The following is a 23,631-nucleotide window of genomic DNA, read 5'->3' as shown; positions in this document are numbered from 1 at the left end:
TCAATTTCGGGCAAAGTTCTCACAAATGTGTTTACTTCCCAGATTCAGGCCGAAATCCACCCTAAGTCGTTGATTTGTGCTCATCCAACAAACGATGGTATTTGTTGTCAGTTGTCGCGGGTCCCATGACTTTTGCCATTTTTCAGACATGTCACCAGACTCGAGTCACTTTTCCAGACTGTTTTTGAAGTCTTTTTATTCCTTTTCAACTTCCGCCTGAAATAGAGCTTTATAGACTTAATTATAGTTAATTAAATGTAAAACGTTCAATTCCGGGCGAAGTTCTCACAAATGTGTTTACTTCCCACATTCAGGCTGAAATCCACCCTAAGTCATTGATCTAATTGAGTCTAATCATGTTCTCTAATTGAGTCTGAGAATCTTGAATTTTCTTCTAATGACCTTGGCCTTGAGTCTAATAATGTGGTGAGTCTTATTGATAAACTTGCACCTCCTAAGGACCTATACAATATGCATTACCTTTGATCCTATGAGATTATTGAAGCACCTGATGCCCCACTATATATCACTGCAAAGATCAAAGACATACTCTCTTGAGGGGTTCTCATTGATCCAACATGTATGGTGAATGTACTAACTTAAGAATATCTTTATACTTTACAATTGCATCAAGTAACATATCATAAATTTGATTTAGTGGTTAAGATCTTTGATGGTTTCTCTTGTCCTACTATAGGTTCTATTACTCTTCCCATTAAGGTTGGTACTAAGTGATTATATGTCATTTTTGCTATCATTCCTACATTAGATCAATTTTGTGTGAAGTTGGGACATCCTTGGTTCTCTTCCATGAAAGCGATCCCATCTACCATTCATAAATGTCTCAAAAAAATTCATAATGATAAAATCATAACTATAAATCATAGCATGTACCAACCCACGGTGAGGCATGGAGATGTTAATCTTGATTACTTTTAGCCTAAACAATTTGAACCTCTTAAGACTCGAAGTGATGCTCTTTTTCAATCTTATCAAAAATGGAAGAATGATATAATCTTATCTTTGAGTAAGCCTAGAGATCCTAGACATATTCCTCCTCCTCATGATGGACCCGGTCTCCTTCCTACACCTTATATTCCTCCTTTATATGTTGCAATACCGCCTCCTACATCTTATAAAGTAAAGCATCCAACATCTCCTATTTTTCAGTCTTGTAGGCTTTTTAATCCTTTTCATCTTCTACCGAAATAGAGCTTATTAAATTTAATTAAGTATACAATTGCAAATTTAGAATTTAACTATACTTAATTAAATGTTTATCATTTATGGAAGTCTTCCGTTAGAAGTTTGCAAAACATGTTTACCGTTCCTCCACATGCACTAGTTCAAAACTTCAACAACCAGTAAGTTGGACTTTTAATTCACTTGTTTTTCGTGAGATAAACATCTTTTTTTAATATATTTATAAAATTATAATCAACGATAATCAATGTACAAATAATTAATGGAACGAACTGGATTTTTTTTTATATACTAAATATAGAGGAAGAAACATTACATAAAAAAGATCACAATATTAAATTTATTTCCATTGTTTAACAAAATATTGAAATAATGTAGCTCATAGACAAAAATAATTTGCAAAATTATCATTAATAAAATGAAATAGAAAGCATTTTTATATCCATAAGAGGCAAACTGAAACGGACTGGAATTTGCAAAATTATCATTAATATTTATGTTTTGGAAATTTACAATTTTTACTGAGACTTGAGTCCCTCAAAAACTTTAAAGCCAAAATGAGTGAGCCTGTGAGGTTACGAGGACATAGCCAAAAAAAACAAACTATTAGGGGGTCAGTGCTAGGGTACAGGTAGTGGACACATTCATGGTTTACCCTAAGAATCTCACCCTCCCTCCATGTATAATTCTTCAGACATTATAAGTTGAGAGGATTCTTCAAGACAACTGTAGTTTGGAAAGTCTTCCAGAAGGAACCATTTCTGGAGAAAGTCCCTACCAATCCGCGCCCATTTCCTATGACACGTCAAATACTCCGCATTCAAGTTCAAAAGAAACGGTTGTCTGGCCACTAGCACTATTTGGTCAGGGAGGAGAAGCTTGGTTAATTCATTCTCCCAAGGGATCCCCACCCCTACTTCTGCAAAGACAACAACAGTAATGTCATCTCCAAGGAAGTGTTCTTTAAACACCTTCCTTAACAACATCAACATATCCACCTTGTCTCCTCCAGGGTCCAAAAGAGATGCCAAGAACTAGGACGTAACGTCTGTGTTAACACGGTATCTATTTTCGTTACACATAGTCTCTGCCCAGCACCATCCTCACAACCTCATTAGTGAACATCCCAACCTCCTTGCAGACTGATTGGAGGGTTGGGTCTCTAACGGAGCCCAAAAAGGCCCTCTGGTCCTCCACAGAAATGCTTCTCAAGTGGATAGGAGTGTCCATCTTGAGAAATCAGATTACCAAATTAAACGGCCTGAGCCTATAGACCTAAACCAGAGGCATAATTTAAATATCGTGAGCTCCGACGATTTATCTACCAAAGGCTAATTGAAGATGAAAGAAGCAGAGATCGTACATAAATAGTTGAAGCTCTTGAATAATACCTTCTCTAATCATATTAATTGCTTTAATGTTTTTTAAATATTTCGTATATCTCTACAAATATTTTCCATAAATGCACTAGTGTGCGAAATTGGAAATAACTATAAACCAGTACCAAGTACCACATTGGAAGTCGTGGGGACAGAGTGGATTGTAGTTAGTGACTAGACATATATTAAATGACCAACATTATCGACCGTGACATTTAATACGTGTCTATTGAATCCAATTCCATTCTGGGCACTTTCTGGTGAACTACGTTCTCTTCAGAAATTTGGGTCAAAATAAAACTTCAGCCATTGATCTACGATCATCGAACGGTTTTAAATCATTGATGGATTTTAGGTACGTGTCACCCTTCACGTGTCAAAGAGGTCGTGCTTATCGATACATCATGCAGAGTCCAAACTCAATGTGATGTACTCATGTGATGTGATGTGCCTTGTCTATTAATGGCAATGAATTCATGAAATCACCAATAAAATATATATTTTTCCATAAATAACAAAATATTAGCCAAACAAATTAAATAATTTTCAAGCGATGGATACAAATCGCCAATACACTTAAATAATTTTTCCTTCGGAGTAAAAAAATTTCGCCCATACAATTATATATTTGTTCCTTTAAACGAAAAATATTCGCCTCCTACAATATATATTTTCCCCACTAGACAAGGTATTATTCGCCAAAATTTTATGTAATTTTCGTACCCTAGAAAAAAATCACCAATACAAAATAATTTTTTTTCCTACTTTGAAAAAAAAATTCGCCATCAATATGAAAATTTCCTCCCAAAAATAATGTTTGATTCGCCAGGATTTTACACTTTTCCCGGGGGGGTGGTTTCTTAAAGTTATCCCTGTACTCTACTTGGATTTTGAACATTGTTCCAGTCGGTAAGCCTGATGGTCGAATCTGAATCTGTATTGACTTTCAGGATTTGAATAAAGCTTCCCTCAAGGGTGTCTTTCCACTCTCGAATATTGATATGATCGTAGATTCGACTACAGGTTATGCTTTTCTCTCTTTCATGGATGGCTTCTTGGGTTATAACCAGATTCACATTAACTCGAAAGATCAGTACAAGACCACTTTTACAACCCCTTGGGGTACCTTTTGTTATATCGTCATATCGTTTGGGTTGAAGAATGAAGGAGCAACCTACCAACGAGCCTATGACTCTCATATTTCATGATTTCATACACAAGATATTAGAAGATTATGTTGATGACATCTTAGTGAAGTCAATTATCCGCCAAGATCATGTCAAGAATCATCGATCGATATTTGAAAGTCTTCGACTATATAAAATGAGACTAATTCCCTTAAGTGTGTTTTTGGCATCAACACTAGAAAAATTTTAGGGTTTATTGTCTCTCGTCAAGGAATCGAGATCGATACAAACAAAATTGATGAATTTGTTAACATGCCTCCACTAAAGAACATTTCTCAACTTCATAGTTTGCAAGGGAAGATTCAATCCATTCATAGATTCATAGCTCAATTGGTTGATTGTACCCTTCCATTCACGCACTTGTTGAAGAAATATGTACATTTCAAGTGGAATGAAGTTTCAGAAAGGCTTTGATTCTATCAAGAATTACTTGGATAATCCACCTATCTTGATGTCGGCTATGTCAGATAGACCCTTCCTTTTATACATCTCTTCCTCATCTATTATTCTATTAGCTTTCTTAGCTCGACATGATGACAATGGTGGAGAAACGGTGGTATATTACATTAGTTGTGTTCTTATAGAGTATGAGACTTGATATTTTGTAATGGAAAAATAATTCTTAGCTATTTTTTTGCAGTACAAAAGCTACAAAATTATATCCTTCATGCAGAAACATGAGTAATCATTAAAAATGATCTCCATAAATATCTCTTTCCAAATTCTAACCTTTCGGGTAGGCTAGTTAAGTGGGTAATGTTTCTTTCTGAATTCGATTTAAAATTTGTGACTCAAAAGTCAATTAAAGGGCAGGCTATTTCCGATCTATTGGTTGAAGCCCCTTCTATCAAATCATTTCCTACTTTAGATCTCTTCTTTGATGAGAGTCTATTAACAATTAGTCAAGAGCCCAGATGGGATATGTACTTCGATGGATCAAGATGTCAGATTGGCTCAGGATCGGGTGTTGTGTTAATCTCACTTGAGGGAAAGTCAGTCCCTCTTTCTTTTCGTTTGGAATTTTATTGCACTAATAATATCGTTGAATATGAAGCCCTATTTGATGGCTTATGTGTTGCAATTACAGTAGAAGTAAAGCATATTCGCATTCATGGAGATTTTGAGCTTATTTTAAATCAAGTCATAGGAGCATATCATGTTAAGAAATTGAAATTATCTCAATATAAGGATCTAGTCAGGACCATACTGAAATATTTCACCTTACAGTATGGTCAAGATGAGTATCACTTTGTGGTACAAGTTCTCCTCTCTCCTATTGTATCTGATCAACTTGAATTTGATAGTTTTATGTGTGTTCATGTAGACTCGGAGGAGTGGTTCGCATATATCTATAACTATCTCAAGAGTGAAAGTTTTCCTGATGACACTAGTGAGAGTATGCATGTTCAGATTCAAAAAATTGCTACTCGATACATTCTCTTATCTAATGTTCTTTATCAAGAATCTCATTCAAGCTCTGGGCATGGGCACTTTGGAGGTAAATCTTTGGTTCATAAATTAATCCACATGGGGTATTACTGGAAAACAATGGAATGAGATTCCTTTGCCTTTGTCAAAAAGTTCCCTCAATGTCAACAACTTAGTAACCTTATTCTAGCTCCCGCTTGGGAGCTCTGGGCTCAAGCTTCTCCTTTGCCATTTCAAACTTGGGGGTTGAATGTTATCAGCAAGATATCTCCCCCTTCTTCTAAAGTTCATACCTTAATAATTACTACTACAAATCACTTCACAAAGTAGGTCGAAGCTATACCACTAAGGTCCACCACCGTTGATATAATTTGAAGGTTTCTTTTAGACAATATCATTTCTCATTTTGGTTTACTTGCTACCCTTGTGTCTAATAATGGTACACCATTTAAGAACAAAGAGGTAAATCAATTTCTAGAAAAAAATCATATACAACATCATTTTTCTACACCATATTATCCTCAATCTAATGGTTAGGCAGAAGCATCCAATAAAACTATTGAGTGCATCTTATGTAAAACCATCAGTAAGCATGATAGAGATCGGCACACTCAATTGATATACGAAGTATGGGCCTATCGCACAAGTGTACATATGGCTATGAGAACAATGCCTTATAACCCTGTGTATGGTGTTGATGCAATCATACCCTTAAGAGTTGTAAATTCCTTCATTGCATATTTCTCTTAAAGGGCTTATTGACGATGACAATTATCATACCCTTCGCCTTAATCAGCTTGAGTTGTTAGATGAGCACCATCTAAAGGCCCTTAAAGATCTCCAAGCTTATCAAAAATATTTATACAAACAATATAACTAGAGTGTCCTTCCTCAAACTTTTAAAATAGTTGACCTAGTTCTTTATAAGAATCAAAAGAATGTTAATGCGCCAACCGACCAAAGAGGGAAATTTAGCCCAAATTGGTTAGGTTCATACATAATCACCTCTATATATGGCTCAAATGCTTATATTTTGTCTCATATGGATGGAACACCTCTTAAGGAGCCCATGAATTCCCTACACATATGTCAATACTATGCGTAGAAGGAATTTATGTGTCATAAGCACAACGCTCACTTATTTGAGGTTGTTTTGCTATGACATTTCTTCATTAACACAATTCCATATATGTATGTGTTATGGAGTAACTATACATGTGTGTGTGTGTGTGTGGGTGTGTACATGTGTGTCATAATCATGTCTATCTCAAAAACATGTGTACAAAAATTATCATAGGGTTTAATTATGCATATGTACAACATATGTAAATTAAATCATGATATACATATAATCTAACAATCCATCACATGAACATACATAATGAGTATAAAATAGAAAAGAATCCATCCATGATAACACAAGATATGGTTGACCTGAAGAATCATACATGCATACATACATACACACAGAGAGAAATATGTGTGTGTGTGTGTGTCAATGTCCAGTCTCAATGTACATGTATCGCATCACTACAAAATACATGATGCCAACATATGTGTCTATGAAACTATATCAATACGTCTATATATACCAAAATAATGTTGTACATCTCTGTCAAAAATATATGAATCTGTACAATATCAAAACTGTGCTCAGGACCCTCTGGGGATATGAGTCCCTGAGCCCGCCGATGTTGGAGGATCCTGATCTTAGCATGAAGGTTGTTGAATCTATTTAGAGTGTGACCTCATAGCTGTAGTAATCCATGTGAGAATTCCTCTTAGCTCTCCTCACAACTCTGCAATGGTCTCTCTGGGTCATCAGCTCCTCCCTCAAGGTGGATTTCCTCTGTAGTGTCACATCCAAATTTACCATCAGTTGGTGCACTCTAGAATGATCAAGATCACCAGTTGTGCCACCGCAACCTATCGATTAAGGTCATTGACCTAGCTTAGCATAGAGTCACATAAACTCTCTACACTCTCATCTCATGTCATGACCTGGTCTCTCTCCCCAATGACAGTCCACAACTCCAACAGGGCCTGGTCTCTCTGTCTCATCATTGTGGCCAGCTATGCTACTCCCTGCACTAGCTCCACCCAACCCTCTTCATACATTGTCTTGAGTCATGCTACAGGCTCGAACATGTGTGTGTGCCTCCCTGCTGACTAGAGTGGTTGGTATGCATCCAAGACTGGACCCTGGATATGGATAGATGGGACTATATCCAAAAGTGCCTTGTGGATGAAGCTCAACCACTCAATGATTCCCTCTGCAATCACAAATAATATATCAAAGTCAGCATCTCCATTATACTATGTCTATATCATATATGATCAAAAGTAAATGAACTATATCATACAAATTGAAATCACAACACATACAAGGATCACCCCTCTCCTAGTCAGGATCTTGTGGAGGCACCTTAGGCACCCTACTCAAGGATGTCCCTACAGTCCCTATTGCGGCTACTGATGTTGGTGTCAGAGGTGCAGCAGGTGATGGTGGCAGTCCCTTATGCAGTTAAGCTCATGCAGCTCTCATCAGGCTCCAACTAGATACCCGCTTCCTTTGTGCTGGTATCTTGCCCTCACTGCCTAAAGATGACCCCTCCTCGGTGTCTCCTCCTAAATCTCTAGCATCTCCTCCCTCGACATTGGCTAGGAAAATGGGAGCGAGACTCATTGTACTCCACCACTCGATGAAGTCATGGGTCACCCTGACATTGTCTATGTCCAACTAGGATGATATATCGTCATTGTCACTGCCCTCTAGACTGTCCCACACATTGTCAATGGTAGGGTGGGGTAGGTATTGCGACCATACAGCACTCCTTGCCGACTAGACATAAGTAGGTGCAGTGGGTGGAATCATCTAAACCTACCCGAACTGCCACATGCACCGACGCTAGTAGTAAGGGAAGACTATGTGATCCTGCCCCCTAAGCGAAAAACCTATCTCATTGCATCTATGACAATTGTGTCCAATTTGTAGCCCAAACTTCCATCTCCTAGAACGACTGCCAAACCATATCTTTGATCCTGAATTGATCAATCATGATCAACCAATATGTCAAATCATTGGTCCTACACTCAGCCAATCAAAGTGGGTATGTATGCACTCGAGGTATATCCACAGGCATTAGACAAGGTAACCCCATGGGCCTCATATAGGTGATGTGCTCAAACATCCACACCTGTAATAATGTATATGTTGACGGGCTCTAAAACTCATGGTGGATGTAGTGAGATAGCTCGTAGTAGAGATGCGTGAGCATGTTCCATCCTCATGAAAAAATGGTGCCCTCCTCCTCCATCTCTCAGATTAATGGTATGAAGTCTGCTACTAGCTCTGAGCCTCGTCCATCGGTGAGTACTCGCAACGCTAGTGTCATAATCATAATGCATTGGATCAATGGTATTGGCCTCCATCCCTGGTTGAGTGCTCGCAGGTAGATGTGGTCAGTCATGTCTATCTCTTGACCTAGGCCCCACTATTATTGTGCATGTAACTCTCACACCGATGAGCTAGTTGGTGATACTTGTTGACCACAGATAGGTAATATCAAGATGCAATACATGTCTATCAAGGTCACTGTCATCTCCCTTGTGGGTAGGTGAAATGACGTCGTATTGGCATCCCACCTCTCCATCAGAGCTCTTAGCATCAGTACATGGAAGCAAAACTCTGGCATGTGGTACACCCACCAAATTCCCTCTCTGGAGTCATTGTTGATTCACTGCAGGCATCTCCTCTACTTTCTCCCATAATAGGCCTAGGAGATGTCTGGATGTGTGCTCCCGGACCTCTGACTATGTTTGCATCAAAACAGAAAACATGATTAGTCTTCCATATATTCCTCAGGATGCTAGTGTGTCATGTAGATGTAAGCACGCCCATCAAACAACAACGCGGATGTCGCCTATGGGAAAAACGTGCGGGTCCAAGACCCTAGTGCATCCCGCAAATGCATGCACTACTTTGAAAGATAAAATCATCCTAAAATGCATAAAATAAACTAGAATGGTGTGATTCGAGACTCAACTACTCTGGCTACTCGACATGCTCCATTACAGTGTGCAACTCCTCTATACTACTTGCTTTGTGCTCTCGTCTGTGTGGAATTTTTTCTGACACTATAGGAATCTCAGAGAAAATTCTCATGATGAATAGTGCTAATGACCCTTCTATGGGCCCACCCCTTGAGAATATAGTTGAATTCTCCCAGCCCGTTTTGTGGCCCATTTGGCTTTTCCTTCTTCCTGTCCCCCCCCCTCATTGGGGGAAAAACATGAAAGGGCATATACATGCCATCATCAGATTTTTCACTTCCTATCTATACTAACACTTCTTAAGCATTATTCTCACTGCAGTAGCTTTCTTTTTTTTTCATGCTAAACAAGCTTTGATCTTTTTAGTTGTAATGCCCACCAAAATACCCTATAGAAATATAACTAACATGCAAATAGAGATTTTTTTTTAAATACTCTAATGCAACACATAAGGATAACATAGATAATAAATAACATTATTCTAATACCTTTAACCATGTATATAACCAACTCTTAACCTGATCATAAGAACATAATACACAATCGGAAATAAATATCATCTCATCATTTAACATTCCCTAGGGAATCTCAATGCCACTACTTAACATAACTCTAAGCACGCGATTGTAACTATCATCATAGAATACCACCACATTCTAATATCATCATTTAACTCTACCATTATTTCCTAACACTTACTCCTTCCTAAAACATATGGAAACATCCATCTAAATAGGCTATCATGAACACATTACATTATAATCCAATTACCATCCATCCTTTTAGATTCATTTTGTAAGCACATATTCCAATGTTCCTAATCCCATTATTTATATCATTCACTACATCATTATTATCTTGTTATTAATTCATTACTAATCATCACCTATAACGCATCTAATCCATTTCCATCAAACAAGATTATCCATTCATCTCCACATAATACCAAATACTTCTACCATAATCAAGAGATAATACATTTAAGAGAATTCCTTCCATTATGAAACAAACACCTTAAATCCCTACTATTAAAGGTAATCATCTCTTTATACAGCATAACCTACAACAATATCTAAACACCTTCTTACAAGATTACAATATTGTCTTATGTCTATTACATAATCTCCTAACCATCAATTATCCATGCATATCCAAACATCAATTCTAAAGTAAATCATTTCTCTTTTTTTAATAAAATATTCCACCCAATTCAATCACATAAGGTACACATATTACTAATCCAAATAGCATCGGTATTCATCCATGAACATTAATTCCTAAATACATAAATACTAAATATCCAAGATATAACATAGGATCAACAAGGATTACAACACTATATTCTATTACAAGAATCATGATCACAACCTACTAAATCATTTCCCATTACATATTAGTACAAGATCTTCTTACATAAAGATACATAGTTTTCCAGTCTACAAATACAACTATCTCATGATACATAGTTTTCCATGCACAAGAGAATCCAATGAAGAACATCCCAATTGAAGAAGGGAACCATAAGGAGCCACCCCCCATGCTAGGAGACGACACAAGGTCCCACACACACTCTAGACGTAGGCTGATACCTAACAACCAAAGGACATAACCATATCTTCATAGAAAAGAAACCACATAACAACAATTCAATTCCACCACAAGGCTGAATTGAAAGCATAAAACTCCCAAAGGTTTTCCATTAAACATGGCATAAGGAACAAGGACACATGTAGGGAAGAGTGTCATCACATGCTACCCTCACAAAGAAAGCCAATACCACACCCCTGATAAACATGCGGGGCCATCTCCACCTATGTGAGAATCAAGGGAGTTCGGCGTACCTGGGTCACCAAGGTCTTCCCAAACTCATCTTGATTCATCCCTCAAGGGCTATGATATGGGGAATGCACAAAACATTAATTTATTATCTTGATTAGGTGAATCCTATTTACCCAACCCATCTAATTAATTATTAATATAATTACTTGATTACACAAGGAAAACTTTCATGAGCTCCTGGAAGTCTAGACCCACAATCATCCTTACAAGGAACCTCTTGGTGGCCTATTCTCACATGACCCCGACCGACACATGAAAGCCCACTCCCCCTAACCATGTTCCAAGACCTTAGGTTAAACACATGCATCAACAACAATAAGGAGAATCAATCAACCATATAACAATTATCACATGAAACATCCACCTTTAAATCAATAGCCAAAAACCAAATCATAATATATAAGCCAAGAGCCTCAAAGAAAATCTACATTCATGAGCAAGGCATGATCCATCTTGTTCAGCCAACAATAGCATCGATAACCTCAACAAGGCAACATCATCTTACTAGAATCAAATAGATATACAAATGCTCTAGCAAGGCAAATACATCTTGCTAAGCCACAAATGCCATCCAATACATATGAAATTCCATAATTGAGCAAGTAACGGATCTCAAAATCTCAAGGGAATTGAAAACCAACCTCTAGTACAAAATCAGATCAAGAAAATCAACTCAAAGACCAAATATACCAGAAGCTCCAAACACACAGACGCTCTGAAAAATTATGTGATCAAGCTATAAAATCTTATAACAACATCAAATAAGTCCAGCCGAAATGCATGAAAAGTCCAATGAACATCGAGCAATAAGTTAAATCAGGCTATTCGACTCTTAATCGGTTCACGACAATGCATAGGAAGAGCACGATTACCATGTAGGGCACAAAAAAATCATTTACGACAACCTCATCAGCAACATGATCACAGAGAACAACAATACCCCAAATCTCATATAACAATGAAACCATAAAATCATTTTACAATGTTTTCCAAAAATTCCCCCCCGGTAGACAATCTTTTGTAAACAGAGCTTTACAAATGAAAATGCATAGAGGAATGAAATTTTCCAACCTAGTAAAAGCAGATATCAGGAAATGAAAGAAAACTTGATGAAGAGCAAACTCCAATTCTTCAATCCAGCCAAGCTCCAAAATCCAAAGTCAAAAGTTCAAATCCACGCATAGTAAAAATCAACCTCCCCCGTCAGCCAACAACTGGCAAATGCACAGGCAACCCAAATAAATATGATTTTATACAAAACCATGGGAATATGTCGGCTATATCAAGATAATAGAAAATATAATAGTTTCCACCAACCTTTCCAAAAATCAAGGTAAATATAATAATTATTATTATTATTATTTATTTACCCAATTTCTTTCAACCAATCATAATATAAGGCAGGTAGCATAAATGATTAATTAGATAATCCAAGGAGATAAAAGTAAATTGAATAAATAAGAAAAGCCCAATATTTCCAATAAAAATTAATCAATTAATAAATAATTAATATTAAATCTAATAAATCAAGGGCCAAATAATAAATACTCAAATAAACATTAAATCACCAAATACTATTAATAATAATATTATTATTAAAGCATCACTAAAGTATAATCTATAAACATAATTAAATAATAATAAATCCTCAATAGTCATAATCACCCATTATTATAAGTATTAATGCCATCTGATAATTAATTTAATGTTTATAAACTACGTGAACCAATTAATTATTAATTAATAAATAATCACAACTCGCAAGGCAATCCTGTCATAAGACCAAATCAACACACCACATGACACCGACCAAAGACTCAAGCCAAGACACTAACTGACATGGATGCCAACTTAAGCCTAGAGTGTGTAGAAAGAACTCATGTCACCTCTGATCAACTTTCCATTGGGATGAAGACACACTCAAACTTGTGAGACCAGGTGGAGTTGATGTCTAGTACCTGCAACTTTGCAACCACCAATAATCACAAGACAATTTGTACAATTACGTATGCCATAAATAACCAAGCAAGTGAAGAGAATCACAAAATCATATCATGCTCGTAATGAGTGATATGACATCGTCTCTATCATGAATACAGTATCAAGCAATGACGACAACCATAGCATCTACTCATCTAATATAATCATGAAGTGGGTTTAGCACTAGTAAGATACCATCATATCCTCATGAGTAATATAATCCATACATGAATAACGAGTACATATAGATAACCAAATGCAAGTCCAATCATCATAATAGTCTAGGGTATAACCCACTAATGTCAAAGAGAATATCAGTATAAAGAATGAAACAAGAGGCATCAAGACCATGAACAAAAAATATTTATCATATCCTCTCATAAAGGATGAATCAAGGAGGGGCACTATAGTAGTACTCAAACTTTCACTATGAAATGTTATGGATTTTATGGAGAAATGGGGGCATTGCTCATGTCTACTTGCTTGACCTTTGCAACCTCTACAATATCCTTTTTATTAGGCATTTACTGCACTTAACACACTGCATGGGTTTCATGAATTTATCTTTCTAGACTATTTTAGTGCACCTAATCCCTCAAGTCGATTAGTTCACTAAAGTGTGGGCAAAATGTAGTGTCCTAAATTATGCCCAGTGCATTTATGACACCTACGCATTGTGCCCGGTGCATTTATGACAAGGCTCATGATCAAGATCTCATTACTTTAAAATCATGAGTTCAAAAGGCAAAGTGTCCCCAATCACCCTCAAAGTCCATTTGGGACTATCTTGGTGAGGACAGAAGTGCAACGCGCAAACGTCTATTCACCACGCTAACGTCCTGATAGATTCCCAAATTTGAAATCGTATATCCCACATTAGACTTTTTCAGATGTGTGCCCTTTTTCTTGAATGCATCCATAACGGCTACTCCCACCTATTCATTGCATTAAGATCCCATCATCTTGTTCACTGCAAGCTCTAGACACTCTTGGGAAAGAAATCTCTCAAAGGAATTACTCTCATTCTTGGCTCTCACACTTTGGCTCTCATTGTGAATACTCAATTACTATCTTACAACAACAACACTATCTCAAGATTCGTCGCGCTCCTATCTCAAGAGAGGCGTTTGGATGGAACACTTTGTCTTCTCTCTTATCTTTTATTTTGTATCTCTAACACTGCATGCTTTGCATTGTTGTATCTTTGAATGTATCTATTGTCTAGGTGCATTTAAACTGTTGTTTATCATATATCTTGCAATAGGGGTTTTTCTCCATTAAGCGACACTTGTTTCTATTTCTTTCATCATTCATCATTAAATCATATGTAGTAGGGTTTTTCCTCTATTAAGTGGGGTTAGTTTCTATTACAATTATCTTTTTATCCAACCTATCTATATGGTTGTCCTTGGCAGTGGAAACACCAAGGCAAGGGTTTGACTAAGGCAAACCCCTATACAGACTCAAAATTTCCCCTCATCTCTATGTCCATGGGTGGTGGACAGGTTTCACACAACTAAGGACGAGTTCTAGAACATTTCGTGTGCACTTGTAGGTCTCTATCCATACAGGTGACAACGTGACACACGAGCATCCAAGACCCGAGACCGAATAGGTCCTTTGGTATAGTTTAATTTTGTTCCTATACTTCCATAATAGTTAGAATTTTATTTTTCTGCTATATACATTTTAATATTTTGCAACTTCATAGCTTAGTTTAGTGATCATTTTATTTGTTATAATTTTATCCCTAGCTCACCTTGAGCACCAGTTTAAGTGAGGTAGTGGCGTATAATTTTTTCTTTGAGATCCATCATCTTAGAGGTAACAAATTCCCACCTCTACACAGTGGCATTGGCCATTGATGGTATCCTTATTGGCAACATCTTTCCTTCCTATCCAAGTGTCACTACCTCAATTCAACAATTTAGCTCAGGTTTTCAACTGCCTCACTTTGATGATTGGTTGAAAATACCCACAACCTATCTCCAATCCATAATATATCCACATTTAGGCTCTTTCGAAACTCCCACCTCCTTAGGTCCAAATCTCACTCTAATATCACTTGTTGTAGTCAAGGTTAGAGGGTTTTGGATGGACTGTTCAACTTTGCAGTCAAACATATACCAAAACATGCAAACAATTGAATCCAAAATGAAACAACAACATTTATTAATGAAAATAGAATGATAACATGCCCACAGGCCATCTGTGTTCCTTGCATTCATATCATTGGCCCCACATGTAATATTATAGGCTACCATAGGCTTATTATAATAAAAACAACAAAACAAAAGTCCTTTGAATCACCCTTCCCCTATCTACTATTCCCTAACCACCCTCCCCTAAATCTAGTCATTCTCTCCCATGCCACATTATGTGTTTGTAATGTCTCTCTAGGCTGGCTACAAATAAGGAGGTATTGTGATATTATACATTTGCTATAATGTTAGCAATAGATATATTCAATACTAAATGCTAATTAATATAGTTAGGAATATGGATAAGTGAGGATGTGTGGTTGGCATAGGACTTGATGCTTATAATGAATATGCTTCGGTAATTTTTTCATAGGATGAAGAATGACTATTTTTATAAGGGATTTTGATGTACTAACCTAAGTTGCAGCAGCCAAAGTTATACTATTTGCTTGTGAATTTTATATTATTGGTTTTCTATGGTAATGTCAAGTTTATGATGGTTATTCATTATTTTATGTGGTATTTAATGTTGGTTTATTACTTTAATATGTTGGTGGAATTTAAATATTAATTCTTTATAAACTTTGGTTAGCGTTGAGATTTATTTAATTAATTATTATCACTTATTGGTAATAAATAATATATTTATATATATAAGTATTAAGGTATTAAAGTAGTAATATTACCTTGTTGATTTATTAATAAATTAATACTATAGTTGGACTTAATTATTTACTAAATGTGCCTTGTTTTATTAAAGTAAAGAAAAAATTTCTTTTATTATTTTATTGAATCATGTTTTAATATTTTTTTATTAATTTTTATTTTAATTGAGTTTTCAAAAGGGGTTTCTTTTTGCATCTTCTATGCGTGAGTAAGTTCTTGGGGAAAATTCTATTTCCCGAGATGGATTTTTGGGAAAACCATTTATATTTTGGGAAATTTCCAAAATGAGGGGTTGGTTCTTGGTTGTTCCTTTTCTATATTTTTTGGGGAGAAATTTCTCGAAAAGAAATGGGATGAGGTTTTGAATGAAGATGGGAAGGTTGGGTGTGGCTTTTTGGTGGGAATTATTGGGGGTTTGTGTTGGTCTGTGAGTTGTCAGTTCTCTGGATTGGGAAGCTTTGGTAACCCACGGTGGTGGAGCCCCACCCACCATGGCACCCACGGTGGTGGGAATCCCCATGCACCATGGTAACCCACGGTGGTGGGAATCCCCATGCACCATGGTAACCCACGATGGTGGAAGTACCACCAACCATGCACGGTGGTGGACAGCTCCACCACCACCGTGGGGAAGCCATATGGTGGTTGTGTTGTCACCGAATAATATTATACTAATTTTGTTATAGTATTTATATATATTTAATTTGGTGATGAAATAAGATTTTATATATATATATATATATATATATATATATATAGAGAGAGAGAGAGAGAGAGGGTTATTTTTTTATTATATTTTGGTAAGTGTGGATATTTCTTTTGATAAAATATTTATATTAATATTATTAGATTTGAATGTAGAGTTATATTGGGAGAAATATATATGTAGTTTTGAGAAATATAGATATATTTGGGAAATAAGATATATTTTTGATAAAATAAATGTATTTAGATTAATATAAATATTATTTCATATAATTAGCTAATCATGTGGTTAAGTTCTTTAATTGTGAAATATAATTTTATGAATTATAATGGATTCTAATAATTGAATATAAATCACATGTTTTATGAAAATATAATATTAAATTAAATTAAATATTTGAGGAGGATATTGGTGGTGCATAATTCATAATTTTATATTATGATGCTTGGATTAGTATTTAGAGTTTATTTCTTTCTCCCAACCGAGGCCAGTATGGAAGTGTATAGGTATTTTCTCGGAAGGGAATTTTTTGTTATCCTTGTGCATTGAATAGTTGGATTTTTAATAAATTGATTTCATTATTACCTTTAGACAATAGAAATCCTATGTCTATAAATGTGGTTTTATTAGTTTCTTTTATACTTGTTATGATTCTCTTGTTTGTAGAAGAGTAAAATGTAGTTAAGGACTTTTGATGTTAAGGATAATGTTTATATCAAGTTAATCTCATTAAATAGGTTGCTATTAGATTTAGAAAGTAATCTTGAATAATCTTTGTTGATTTATGGTTCTTGAGTAGCGGGTAAAGTGTGTTTTTGTAACGCCACCAATAAACCCTAGGGAAATTTACAACAAGTTTCCTAAAAGAGTGGAATTTTTTTTTTTGTTTACTAATGTGGTCTACATTTGATTGGTTAATGCATTGATTTGGAGAATTGGTTCAATGGTTTCGACTTAAGTTAATCACTTACTTAGAAATTGGCATACTATGCTCTCGACACAAGTGGATTAGTGTTTACAAGTTACCATTGTCTCCCCAAGGCATTGGTTCCACTACTAATCTTAATGTCAAATATGTTAAAATTATCACTTTATAATTGCCACCATGAAGTAATGACCTATCAAGCACCTTTATGCATCTAGACGATTGAACTCACCATGTCCATAGCCATCAAGCACATATGCAACTATTCAATGCAATAACTTCATATGAAACATTCTATCACTACTGCCCTCTAACACTTTTAGTGCATACAACTAACTATGATACTTAAAACACCACTACTCCACATGAGACACACTATGCAACTAGAGCACCCTTCCATTAGCCATTGCATTATTAAAATCAGTTGTACAACTACATGCATTTTGCACCCTATATGTTGAAAACCTCCTTAAAGCACAATGCTGCCTAACCCATCTCCCACATGAACATGGCATATATGTGAGCATGGTACTTATAAACAATTGCCTCCATCTCAAATATTAATGACAAAACTAGACTTTTGTGCATCCAATCGTGATCTAAAACATAACACATGCACCCTAGAACTTTATGCCATACACTACCATGATAAAATATGAGCTACTATAAATAAAAGACCACCTCTATGTTTCTGCCCGCTCATTAATACAGCACTAATGAGTTATCCTACAACACTAATTTAGTATTACATTCATGTAATCATATTAATGCAGCTACATAATCAAGGAAAACTACTAAGCATTATTAATTTTATTGCAGCAGCTATATTACCACGTGCATTCTCATTTAAAACACTAAATATGCCAAGCTAATTCATTTAATTTCAGGTTTCAGCCTTAGGTTGATTTGATTTCCATGGAACTATGGACTTCATTATCATGGGTACACTCTTATGGTCCAATTTTGGTGATTTCAGCAAGGTCTTAGTTGCATTGTATACATGTAATGCATCCATTTGTCTAGCTTTAGTTTAATTCATGCATCAAGTGTATCATGATGTAATCAGTTAAGCATTTCCATTCATTGTCATAGTCACATTTTGTGTCATTTAATTTAACATAGTAGCTTACATAAATGAATGAGCTGTTGAAATTCAACTAAACATAATCATAGAATAATGGAATATTAAACGACAACTAAACTACTCATAAGTGAACATATTGGATTCAACAAGTTGCATGTACTATATCAATGACTTCTATGCTGCAAATACTAATTATCATTACAAGAGTCTTCAACTATTTCTTTCAACTTACGTGATATAGGATTACAACACTTTCGTGGGAAGTCCAAACTAATACATAAACTCATGATTACAATAATGTTACTATTACAATAAGTACAAATGTGAGAACTTCTCACGTTTACAATATTCCTAATCTACCTCATAATGATAGGGTCTCAACCATGAGATGATATGATACAAAAATCTTCTCCAAAGGTTCAAGTCTCGACAAGAAGAAAGCTCCAAGACCACGCATGAAGAAAAATACTAGCGAGAGGGAAAAACTCCAATGGCAAAAATCTCCAACCACCTGACCAAATGTGGAACCTACAAGGAACCACCCCCTGAGCTAGGAGATGTCACTAGGTCCCAACTCACACACGAATTCGGATTGACGCTTGACCCAAGGACTAACTTCAACATATCACATACTCAACATGCTTCCAAACAACACAAAGAATATTAAACTCCAGAGGCCAGCAACATAAACCAAATCATGAAAATAGCACAAGGGACTCACATGCTCAAGGGAGTGTCATTGCACGCCGGAAATAAAAACGTGCACAAGCCTATGGGCATGCAGAGCCATCTCGACCTTGGGAGAGAGACCAAGGGAGATTGACTTACCATCTCCATGGTCTTCTCGTGCTCAGCCTAAAACATCCTCCCTAGGTCTGAGTCATGTGGCACTGATAAGTTAATATCTTTTTAGATTATCTAACTATCCATACCCATTCATTATTTAGTTATCACTTAATTATAAAACTGGAAAACTCCCTTATGCCCACGAGGTATGGACTTCATGCATCCTTACAAGGAACCTCGTGATAGACCATCTCTCATGACCACTAGTAACATAAACGAGCCCACTCCCTTGACATGGACCCATAACAAAAATGCAAGAGGCTCTACAAAGATAAAGCAAACTGACATAAATGACATGTTGTACTAACCACTCACAATCACATATTCAAGCAATTTGACATTACAAGTGTGCAACGAGCCTCTTGACCAAAGAGTGCAAATCCAAGTATAAGACTGTTGCAACAAGACTAAACAATGCAACAATGTCTCCACACTCGTTGTCCAAGAAGCAGTAGTGAGTGAAAACAACATCATGACATGTACCATCATGAGGGCATGCAAGAAAAAAAATCCACACAACCATAAAAGAACCAATTGAAAAACAACTGAATCAAATTATGGCAACAGTTTAAATGACCTCTAGAATAAAATAACCAACTCTTGACATGTGACTAACGCTGAAATAAAATAACAATATGGGGGAGCAAGTACATCGCTCTTAGCCCGCGCTGAAACTTGTGGGCTAGACTCTACTTGACTCAATACAAGTATTCTAATATCCAGCTGAGACAAAAAAAATAATAATAAAAATAATAAAAAATTAAACAATCATTTCAAGCTGAAAACTCATCTACATGCATGATAAAACATGTTGCATACAACAAAAATCAAAAGAAAACCAAATGCTATACCTCGCAAGAAAAATTCGTACGATTATTTGATGTGGTTTTGTTGCCCAACCATCTAATATGGGGCAGCGAAGCTCATTATTGATTCCGGAAAGGTTTATCTCTCTATCTCGTGCTAACTACAGTAAACTAAAACTAATTACACTATGTTACAAGCCGAAAGAGGACTTGGTTAAAATCCGAGTGAGTTTTTCCTAATTTCCACCAGAAAGACAATAGTTTCGATGTAAGGTGGAATCATCATAAAATACCAGTTCACAGGTTGCTGGGTTTTATTTTTACAAAACTATGTTTATACGAATGAACACAAACTTGTTGCAGATTAAAAATCGTCAATTATATATATCTGTATGTAGCAGATTGAAGTGCCATAAATTGTGCTCAACACTACCCCCATAACGTGCGTTATTATAATAACAACAGCAAAATAAATTTATATATTTCTTTAAGAAAAAAACAGAATAAATAACATTCAAACTTAATCAAATTTCCCGCGTAGACAATAAAATGATAAAGCAGTCCAGCGTCCTGACAGGGGGTGCACACAATACATTTGCCCTATAAATTAAAAGGGGAGTAAACAGATTTGTTTACTGAACTAATTAGATTCAGATTCAAAGAAGGAAATACAATCCACAGTTGCATCCCACAGCCAGTAAGAAGTTCAGATTTTTACAACAATTGATAAAAAGAAACCCTCAATTTTAAGATTCTTCTCTTAAACCAAAAACCCCATTATCCAAAGCAAAATCAAACAACAAATTTCATTTTATCCAAACAATGAAATGACAACACATAAATGAAATTGAACAAGGGAAATAGAAGAGACCTACCTTAATCCTATGTGATGGAGGAAAGATCTGAAACAATTCTTTCTTTTTTTCCTCACCTCCAGCACAACCACAACCAATATTCTCCAATTTGAATCTTCCAACTAATTCCAATCCATAAGACTCAAAACTCTTCTATGGCAAGCAATAAAATTCAAGGGAAAATGAAGAGAATTTTTCACCATGTTGAGGAAGGAGGAATCCTCCCACAATGCATTCACGGGAACACTATTATTTTTCCCAAAATAAGATGCCCTAACTTTATTAATAAAATATTCCTCTTCTCTTATTTTATTATTATTCTTATTACTTAAATTGTTTTCCACAATATCATTTCAGGGAATTCATCTAAAAAAATAAAAACCATAAAACATATATGAGCTTATTTTTCATTATTTCAAATTGGAGACATAATATAACATGCAACCATTAAATAATAATATAAAAGCAAATATAGGAGTAGATATAGAAATAAATATAAGAACAAATATAAAAGAGGGAATTATCCACTATTCACCCTTATTACTTTATTATTTAAAATATATTAATTATCGCCAAATCAAGTAAGTACTTGGGCGAAATAATTCAAATAGTTATTAGTTGACACAATAAAAAATCGTTAAATCGCAATAATTCAAAATAACATTAAATTAAACTCAAAGCACAAATAACAAGGTAGTCAAGGATTATACAAATATCGAATATTAGTAAGTCAAAATACCTGTTATTAAATAAATCAAGGTAGACATTATTAAATAACTTAAAATAACATTATTAAATAATTTAAAGCGACATTATTAAGGAAATCCAAGTAAACATAATCGAACGCACGACTCATCATACAACATACTCACATACCGAGACGACATGACAAAATGGTGAAACTCGCCAATATTGAGGACAATACTAGTGGCCAACCAGACCTAGTGTGTGAGTAGGGGCTAATGACATCTCCGACCACATATTTCCATTGGGAAGAGGCATGCTTGCACCTATCAAGGCAGGGGAGCTCGCACCCGGTTGCCCGGGAGGAATAAATGCCTTAGTACCTGCAAACCTACAACCACAAATGATACATGTGCATATATATACATATACATATACATATATCCATACATAGCAGACAAGTGGAGGGATTTCACAACGGCACATCCTGCTCGCAATGAGTGATGTGATGTTGATTTCCCCATGCAGACAGTCAAACAGTATCCATATAGAAGACACACACAACTCATGAAGCATCGCATGATAAGTAAATCAAATTGGGGTTAGTAAATATATTTCATAATAAATAATAATCCATAAATTCTATCAAGTACATGATAACAAGATACTGTCGCTAACCATTTATGCATCAATCATATCATAATCCACATAGCAAATTAAAATCACATAAAATCATAATTACTCATGAGCAAAATCCAAAAAATCAAATATCACGAAATCATGTAATTTATGTCATCCAACATCATCATCTGAGCAATGTGAGAACCCATAATCGATCTAAGCATCATACATGTCTAATCATATCCATCATACAAAAATAAGAATTTTGATCAAGTCTGTCGAAAATGGAACAAGGGTCTGCTCAAGGGGAAACTCTACACCATCATCCTTGCAACCAACAGATAACGCGAGTCCCCGTAATGTCTAACATCCTAATCGAAATCATAAACATCCTTCAAGGGCCTCAGTGAACCTATCACGAGTACCACACCAACTAGGTCAGGGAGGGGCATTACATTTTTGTATTTAGGTGCATCTTATACTTGAATTCCATTTGGTATGAGGTAGTTAGTTGAGTATGTAAACCTCTTGATTATAGACATGTTACCTTTAGTTTAGCAATAAGTGATGCTTGTTTTTAAGAGGCAAAGAGTGGATAGGAACCAAGAGGAAAAGTGCTAAATCTATATGTTAGAGGCTATCCTTTAAAATCAATAGCTATTTCAATATATTCTTCTATGAAGATATTATATTGAAATTAAGATTTATTTAAGTAGAATTAGTTGTGAGTGTTTTAGTGATGCATTTCTTTGGTATTAATCTAGTTCAATGTAGGATGTAAATTATATCTATCACTTTAAATATTCTTAATGCTCCAAGGTGTCATATTGCTTTATATTAGTGTTGGGGTCGATGATTTGGGATCCTTGGTGTAGTTTTGTAGGGAAACGGTTGTACATTATATTAGGTTATCTAGGACTTTGTCTTTGTCCACCTAAGTGGGTGGCAGCTAACGAGAGAACTGTCTAAGGTATGAGGCCCTAGAAAGGGTTGCGTACCTACTTTTGTTATGATTTATTTTAATCTAGCTATGAAGTCTCTACGCTTTCACATAGGCAAGGCCATCTGCGATGAGCCCCCGAGATTGTAGGTCTAGCCCTTAGGTCTGACTCTTCTGAGTTGTCTAGTGTTGTCACTCTTATTAGGTTATATGTTTACCCTCATGAGTT

General features: G+C 35.7%; 1 protein-coding gene across 6 annotated transcripts in view; it reads right to left on the bottom strand.

Annotated features, from left to right (window-relative positions):
- LOC131070425 (hydroxyproline O-galactosyltransferase GALT2) overlaps positions 1 to 21,433 on the bottom strand; it is a 61,835-nt gene extending 40,402 nt beyond the window's left edge. For 2 of the 6 annotated variants that reach the window (XM_058005944.2, XM_058005943.2), the window contains exon 1: positions 21,179 to 21,433. The gene's annotated coding sequence lies outside the window, so the exon portion shown is untranslated. The remainder of the gene's footprint in view (positions 1 to 21,178) is intronic. The other 4 variants (XM_058005938.2, XM_058005940.2, XM_058005942.2 and 1 more) reach the window with 3 other exon arrangements.
- Positions 21,434 to 23,631: the final 2,198 nt, after the last annotated feature.

The sequence above is a fragment of the Cryptomeria japonica genome, chromosome 3 (genome assembly GCF_030272615.1).
Source record: "Cryptomeria japonica chromosome 3, Sugi_1.0, whole genome shotgun sequence".
NCBI lineage: Eukaryota > Viridiplantae > Streptophyta > Pinopsida > Cupressales > Cupressaceae > Cryptomeria > Cryptomeria japonica.
Note: the sequence above shows the minus strand (reverse complement) of the source record. Positions and strands in the feature narration are given on the sequence as shown.